Below are 8,747 nucleotides of genomic sequence, written 5' to 3' on the forward strand. Positions count from 1 at the left end.
AGGAAACATGCGGTCAAAGGAGCTCTCCATGCAGGTGAAACAAGCCATCCTTAAGCTGTATAAACCCATCCGAGAAATTGCTACAACATTAGGAGTGGCAAAATCTACAGTTTGGTACATCCTGAGAAAGAAAGAAAGCACTGGTGAACTCATCAATGCAAAAAGACCTGGGCGACCACAGAAGACAACAGTGGTGGATGATCGCAGAATAGTCTCCATGGTGAAGAGAAACCCCTTCACAACAGCCAACCAAGTGAACAACACTCTCCAGGAGGTAGGCGTATCAATATCCAAATCTACCATAAAGAGAAGACTGCATGAAAGTAAATACAGAGGGTTCACTGCACGGTGCAAGCCACTCATAAGCCTCAAGAATAAAAAGGCTAGACTAGTCTTTGCTAAAAAAACATCTAAAAAAGCCAGCACAGTTCTGGAAGAACATTCTTTGGCCAGATGAAACCAAGATCAACCTCTACCAGAATGATGGAAAGAGAAAAGTATGGTGAAGGCGTGGTACAGCTCATGATCCAAAGCATACCACATCATCTGTAAAACACGGCGGAGGCAGTGTGATGGCTTGGGCATGCATGGCTGCTAGTGGCACTGGGTCACTAGTGTTTATTGATGATGTGACACAGGACAGAAGCAGCCAAATGAATTCTGAGGTATTCAGAGCCATACTGTGTGCTCAGATCCAGCCAAATTGATTGTCCATCTGTAGTATGAAACAACGACCAAAGCAACCAAGGAGTTTATTAAAGCAAAGAAGTGGAATATTCTTGAATGGCCAAGTCAGTCACCTGATCTCAACCCAATTGAGCATGCATTTCACTTGTTAAAGACTAAACTTCAGACAGAAAGGCCCACAAACAAACAGCAACTGAAAAATCACCACAGTGAAGGCCTGGCAGAGCATCAAAATGGAGGAAACACAGCGTCTGGTGATGTCCATGAGTTCAAGACTTCAGGCAGTCATTGCCAACAAAGGGTTTTCAACCAAGTACTAGAAATGAACATTTTATTTACAATTATTTAATCTGTCCAATTACTTTTGGTCCCTTTAAAAACAGGGTGGCACATGTTAAAGAGCTGAAACTCCTAAACCCTTCATCCAGTTTTAATGTGGATACCCTCAAATGAAAGCTGAAAGTCTGAACTTCAACTGCATCTGAATTGTTTCGTTTAAAATTCATTGTGGTTAGTGTCTAGAACCAAAATTAGAAGAATGTTGTCTCTGTCCAAATATATATGGACCTAACTGTATATTACCATAATACACCTGCTGAGACATTGTTAGTCCATTCCAAGAGTCAGGATATTTATTATGATCTCTTTCATAGTAAATCTGGTCATTTGATGGCATTAGTTGGTACTATATACACTCTGTAGTACTCTAGATATGGGATTTTTATGTTTACCCCAATGAAAACCTAAGATAGGATTAGTTGTGTCAGTATTTACTGCTTAGTTTATATTCCCTTCCTTTTTTGTTTGTTTCATTGCCAATTAGGATTACATGTGCATATTCAAGTTTATTTTTGATAATCACTTCTCTCTATATCAGTACTATATCATTATCTTTGTCCAGATACCACAATGTCCCCTACATGCGGCACTGATTTTTATTATTTTCAATAAAGAATTGTTTTTAATTCACGATGGATCTCTTCTTTAATTTGGACAATTTTTGATAGAAAATATTAACTACACCCTTACTTCAGCCAAGTGTATTGCGTACAGAAATGAAAATGTCATCTGATAAAAGGGAAGGTTTCTTCTTTACAGCTCAGAAGGGGCAACAGTGAGCTGCAAACAGAATCAGAGAAAAATTAAAATACACTGCATGCAGAATTAGGCAAGTTGTATTTGAGAGGATTCTTTTTATTATTGAACAACTGTGTTCTCAATCAACCCAAAAGACTCAGATATCAAAGCTTAATATTTTTGGAAGTTGGAGTTTTTTGTTTTTTTTATAGATTTGGCTAGCTTAGGAGGATATCTATTTTTCAGGTAACTATTACTGTGCAGAATTATTAGGCAACTTAATAAAATCCCAATATATACCCATCTCACTTGTTTATTTTCACCAGGTAAACCAATATAAAACACACAATTTAGAAATAAACATTTCTGACATTCAAAAACAAAGTCAGTGACCAATATAGCCACCTTTCTTTACAATGACACTCAAAAGCCTTCCATCCATAGATTCTGTCAGTTGCTTGATCTGTTTACGATCAACATTGCGTGCAGCAGCCACCACAGCCTCCCAGACACTGTTCTGAGAGGTGTAATGTTTTCACTCCCTGTAGATCTCACATTTTATGAGGGACCACAGGTTCTCTATGGGGTTCAGATCAGGTGAACAAGGGGGCCATGTCATTATTTTTTCTTCTTTTAGACCTTTACTGAGCATTGTCCTGCATGAAAATCATGTTTTTCTTCAACGATACAGACTTCTTCCTGTACCACTGTTTGAAAAAGGTGTCTTCCAGAAACTGGCAGTAGGTCTGGGAGTTGAGCTTCACTCTATCCTCAACCCAAAAAGGTCCCACAAGTTCATCTTTGATTATACCAGCCCATACCAGTACCCCACCTCCACCTTGCTGGCGTCTGAGTCGAGCTCTCTGGCCTTTACTGAGCCTCGGGCCCATCAAGAGTCACTCTTTCATCAGTCCATAAAACCTTACAAAAATCTGTCAACATATTTCTTGGCCCAGTCTTGACGTTTTATCTTGTTCAAAGGTGGTCGTTTTCCAGCCTTCCTTACCTTGGCTATTTCCCTGAGTATGGCACACCTTGTGCTTTCTGCTACTCCAGTAATGTTGCAGCTCTGAAATATGGCAAAACTGGTGGCAAATGGCATCTTGACGTTCCTCAATTCATGGGCAGTTATTTTGCGCCTTTTTTTTTATCAACACGCTTCTTGCGACCCTGTTGGATATTTGCCATGAAACGCTTGATTGTTCGCTGATCACGCTTCAAAAGTTTGGCAATTCCTAGACTCCTGCATCCCTCTGCAAGACAGCTCACAATTTTTTACTTTTCAGAGTCCGTCAAATCTCTCTTCTGACTCATTTTGCCAAAGGAAAGGAAGTTGCCTATTAAGCACACCTTATATAGCGTGTTGTCATTAGACCACACCCCTCCTCATTACAGAGATGTAAAACACCTGATATACATAATTGGCAGTTGGCTTTCAAGCCTATACAGCTTGCAGTATGAAAACATGTATAAAAAGGATGATGTCATCAAAATACGCATTTGCCTAATAATTCTGCACACAGTGTATAGAAAAAAAAACGTCAGCAGACTTTTAGGCCTGGTTCATATGGGCGTATTTCACAATCCGTATGCGAACTGACCCCAAACTTAGGCTAGTTTCACACTAGCGGTTTTTAGCTCTGCGTGCACAATAGAATCGCATGCAAGACGCATCATACGTTTTGCATGCGTTTGCTTTTTAACCAGTTTCTAGCCATGTTAGGCTACTTTCACACTTGCGGTTTTTATGTGCATTTGCACTGCGCACATTGCGCAACGCAAAAAATGCATCATACATTTGTGTGCGGTTTTGGTGCGTTTAAAAACACATGCTTTTTTTGTGCATACATACGCATTACCATGCGCACGTATGCGCACCCATAGACTATAATGGGTGTTTGGCTGTAAAAAAAAACAAAAAAAAAAAAAAAACGCATTGCGTGCGGATGCTTTTTTTGGGGCAAGTCGGACGCACAAAAAATGCAACAGGATGCATTTTGTGCGCCTGAGCGCACACTACAAAAAAACGCATGCGCATACAAACGCATGTGTATGCGCACCTATGTAAAAGATGGGAAAAAAACGCATGCTTTTTTTTGCGCTAAAAAAACAGCGCAAAAAAACTCAAGTGTGAAACCAGCTTAAACTCTTAAAACACATGCGATTTTAAACGCAGGTGTGCGCAAGTCCATGCGCAAGCCTGCGTTCCCATAGACTGTAATGTGAATTTTTTGCGCACTCCGTGCGCATGCGTTTTTGAAACCGGTCTGACAGACCAAAAATGCAACAGGTTGCGTCCGGTGCGCACTACAAAAACGCGTGCATACGCTAGACTATGCGCCCCCATGTTAAAGATAGGGGCGCAGGACGCGCAGCGCTAAAAAAACGCTAGTGTGAAACCAGCCTTACAAACTTATAGGTATAAAAAAGGTTGTAAGTTTTGGTTGGGAGAAATCTGGTCACTCCACAGATTGCAATCTATATACTTAATGCAAATATGCCCATGTGTAGCAAGAGACCTCCAAAGATCTGGAGACTTCATTTACTTCTTGAAGGGGATTGCTGTTCTTTTTAGCAAATACCCCACTGGAAGATTTTAATAGAATCATTTTCCCTCAATTAGGACCTCGATTAATTATACTGAGCAGCAGTTATTTAGCTGGGAAGGTCTCATTAGCTTCTAGATTTCAAAGAGCATAATGTAATACTTTTTTTTTCCTGCAGGACTGCTGCAGGGAAATTGAACAGTTTTCCCATGATTGTCATTTACCTATAAACTCCCAAAGTATTTTTTTTTTTTTAGAACCTTAGAATCCACTGATCACCCCCTTGGTCCTGATTCCGACAAACAGCTGATTTTACCAGGATGTAGCTGTGGCTATTAAAAGTAAGATGTATCACAAGGCTACTATTCGCAGTCAAAAAGAGAAACACAAAACTCTCAAAATTAATAGTAAATAGTGCTCTTAGTTTATTGCAATTCATAGGAAGGGAACCCACCCAAAATAAGGAACATATATTAATTTGAGAGGGAGTTACAAACATTTAATACCCATGAACGAAACAAATGGTAGATGGGGGTACATCAAAATGCTGATAATCTCTACATATTCTTCTGTACAGTTTGTGCTGCACACGAAATACCTCACCTGCGTCGGTATGCTCTCCTTAAAGGGGTTTTCTCAGGTATGGTTATTATTATTCCCCATTAAACAGATAGGGGTTAACATCCTCATCACTGGGGGTCGACCGCTGGGATCATATGTATTGCTGCTCTATTCATTTTTAATGGGACCACCTGAGATAGAAGAGTGCAATGTTCACCCGGTCTACAGCATCTTCAGAAGAATGATTGTAGCGGCAGGGCGCATGAACGACCATTGCTCCATTAACACAAGATTCGTTTTTTGCACTTCCATAAAAAGCAAACAAAAATGCAAACAACTTTGCACCATTTGGCTTCTAGTTTCCCTACACATTCAACTTTGATGTGGTCTGAGACCATAAATCAGCTGAGAAAGAGACATAATGGTTGTAAAGGCTGATGGTTTCTCAGTTAACTCATTGTAGACAGTGCTATATTATTATTATTTATTTATATAGCACCATTGATTCCACGGTGCTGTACATGAGAAGGGGTAACATACAAATTACAGATATCACTTACAGTAAACAAACTAACAATCACAGACTGATACAGAGGGGAGACAGGACCCTGCCCTTTCGGGCTTACATGCTACAGGATATAGGAAGCAACGGTGCAAAAATTATTTAAAGTTAGAGTATATATATCTAATACATAAAGCTCAAGTGTGTGTATGTATGTATGTATGTATGTATGTATGTCTGTCCGGGATTGGCATACGCACCGTCGCAGCTACAGCCACAAAATTTGGCACAGTCACACGTCTGGACCCCGAGAGAGTGTCCTAGGCTATGTTGTGAGGCGAAGTTTTAACCCCGCGCATTCCAATTCACCAATTTTGCCCCTATCTACATAATGGGGAAAAAGTGTGTGTGTGTGTGTGTATCAAGCCCCGCCCCTCATTATGATGTCATAATGGTTGCCATGGCGACGCTGATGTCATCATAGGTTGCAAGCCCCGCCGCTCATTATCTAATATATAAAGCTCAAAGTGTGTATGTATGTGTGTGTGTCCGGGATAGGCATCCGCACCGTCGCAGCTACAGCCACAAAATTTGGCACAGTCACACGTCTGGACCCCGAGAGCGTCTTAAGCTATGTTGTGAGGCGAAATTTTAACCCCGCACGTTCCAATTCACCAAACAATTTTGCCCCCATCTACATACTTGGGGAAAAAAGTGTGTGCGCGTCAAGCCCCGCCCCTCTATGTCACAATGCTCCTATTTGCATACTGGGGAAGCACTGTGTGCATATGAAGCCCCGCCCCCCATTATGTCACAATGGTTGCCATGGCGACGCTGATGTCATCAAAGGTTGCAAGCCCCGCCGCCGCTCATTATGATGTCATAATGGTTGACAATGGATTGGAGGATGTGTGATGAGTATATGGGCACCGGACTATGGGATGGAGGATATGTATGATGGGTATATGGGCACGGGACTATGGGATGGAGGATATGTATGATGGGTATATGGGCACTGGACTATGGGATGGCGGATATGTATGACGGGTATATGGGCACGGGACTATGGGGTGGCGGATATGTATATGGGCACGGGCCTATGGGATGGAGGATATGTATGATGGGTATATAGGCACGGGACTATGGGATGGAGGATATGTATGATGGGTATATAGGCACGGGACTATGGGATGGAGGATGTGTGATTGGTATATGGGCACTGGACTATGGGATGGAGGATATGTATGATGGGCATATGGGCACGGGACTATGGGATGGAGGATATGTATGATGGGTATATGGGCACTGGACTATGGGATGGCAGATATGTATGACGGGTGTATGGGCACGGGACTATGGGGTGGCGGATATGTATATGGGCACAGGACTACGGGATGGAGGATGTGTGATGGGTATATGGGCACGGGACTATGGGATGGAGGATGTGTGATGGGTATATGGGCACTGGACTATGGGATGGAGGATATGTATGACGGTATATGGGCACGGGACTATGGGATGGAGGATATGTATATGGGCACGGGACTATGGGATGGAGGATATGTATGATGGGTATATGGGAACGGGACTATGGTATGGAGGATGTGTGATGGGTATATGGGCACTGGACTATGGGATGGAGGATATGTATGACGGGTATATGGGCACGGGACTATGGGATGGAGGATGTGTGATGGGTAAATGGGCACGGGACTATGAGATGGCGGATATGTATGATGGGCATGGGACTATGGGATGGAGGATATGTATGATGGGTATATGGGCATGGGATTATGGGATGGAGTATATGTATGATGGGTATATGGGCATGGGACTATGAGATGAAGGATGCGTGATGGGTATATGGGCACTCGACTATGGGATGGCTAATATGTATGATGGGTATATGGGCATGGGACTATGGGATGGAGGATATGTATGATGGGTATATGGGCACTCGACTATGGGATGGAGGATATGTATGATGGGTATATGGGCACGGGCCTATGGGATCATGGATATGTATGATGGGTATATGGGCATGGGACTATGGGATGGAGTATATGTATGATGGGTATATGGGCACGGGCCTATGGGATCATGGATATGTATGATGGGTATATGGGCATGGGACTATGGGATGGAGGATAATTATAATTTTCTATAACTAACCACAGTTAGTTACTATGCCCGGGCAGCGCCGGGCTCTTCAGCTAGTGATGTCATAATGGTTGACTATGGGATGGAGGATGTGTGATGGGTATATGGGCATGGGACTATGAGATGAAGGATGCGTGATGGGTATATGGGCACTCGACTATGGGATGGCTAATATGTATGATGGGTATATGGGCATGGGACTATGGGATGGAGGATATGTATGATGGGTATATGGGCACTCGACTATGGGATGGAGGATATGTATGATGGGTATATGGGCACGGGACTATGGGATGGAGGATAATTATAATTTGCTATAACTAACTACAGTTAGTTACCATGCCCGGGCAGCGCCGGGCTCTTCAGCTAAATATATATAATCTCACAGCTCTGGAAAAAAAATTAAGAGACGACCAAATCAAATCCCTGTCATGGGCAGCCTATTCTCCAGACCTGAACCCCATTGAAATCCTCTGGAGTGTAATCAGGAGGATGATGGATAATCACAAGCAATCAAAGAAGAACTGCTTAAATTTTTGCGCCAGAAGCAGTGTGAAAGACTGGTAGAAAGCATGCCAAGACGCATGAAAGCTGTGATTAAAAATCATGGTTATTCCATAAAATATTCATTTCTGAACTCTTCCCGAGTTAAAACATTAGTATTGTTGTTTCTAAATGATTATGAACTTGTTTTCTTTGCATTATTTTAGGTCTGAAAGCACTGGGGGTTTTTTTTTTTGTCAGAAAAAAAAAAAAAAAAAATTTACAAAATTTATTGCTTGGAAATTTGGAGACATATTGTCAGAAGTTTATAGACAATTTATATTTTACTCAAAAATATACCTATAAAGAGAAAACTCAGACAAACTGAACATGTGGTCTCTTAATTTTTGCCAGAGATAGAGATATATATCTCTATCTATCTATATCAATCCATCTATCTTTTTAAACCCAATGGCAACATTTAGGATAGACCCAGTATTATCACATTGTCTCTTCCATAGCCACTTCTGGTCAGAAATTTGTTTCTGCTACTACATATTAGTGTAAAACCAGACAGGCCTAAATGCATCTGCACTCACCAGGGTGCAGTGGACCCAAGTAAAATGGCAACTGCACAGGTGCAATAATGGCAAATGAAATAGCCAGCCTACAAGCAGGGATTGGCCGTGTGGTACACCAGTGCAGAAATATAATCCGCATGTGGCAGTGTT

This window comes from Dendrobates tinctorius, unplaced genomic scaffold, assembly GCF_039654945.1.
Source record: "Dendrobates tinctorius isolate UK_male_01 unplaced genomic scaffold, ASM3965494v1 ptg000158l, whole genome shotgun sequence".
In the NCBI taxonomy this organism is placed as follows: Eukaryota; Metazoa; Chordata; class Amphibia; order Anura; family Dendrobatidae; genus Dendrobates; species Dendrobates tinctorius.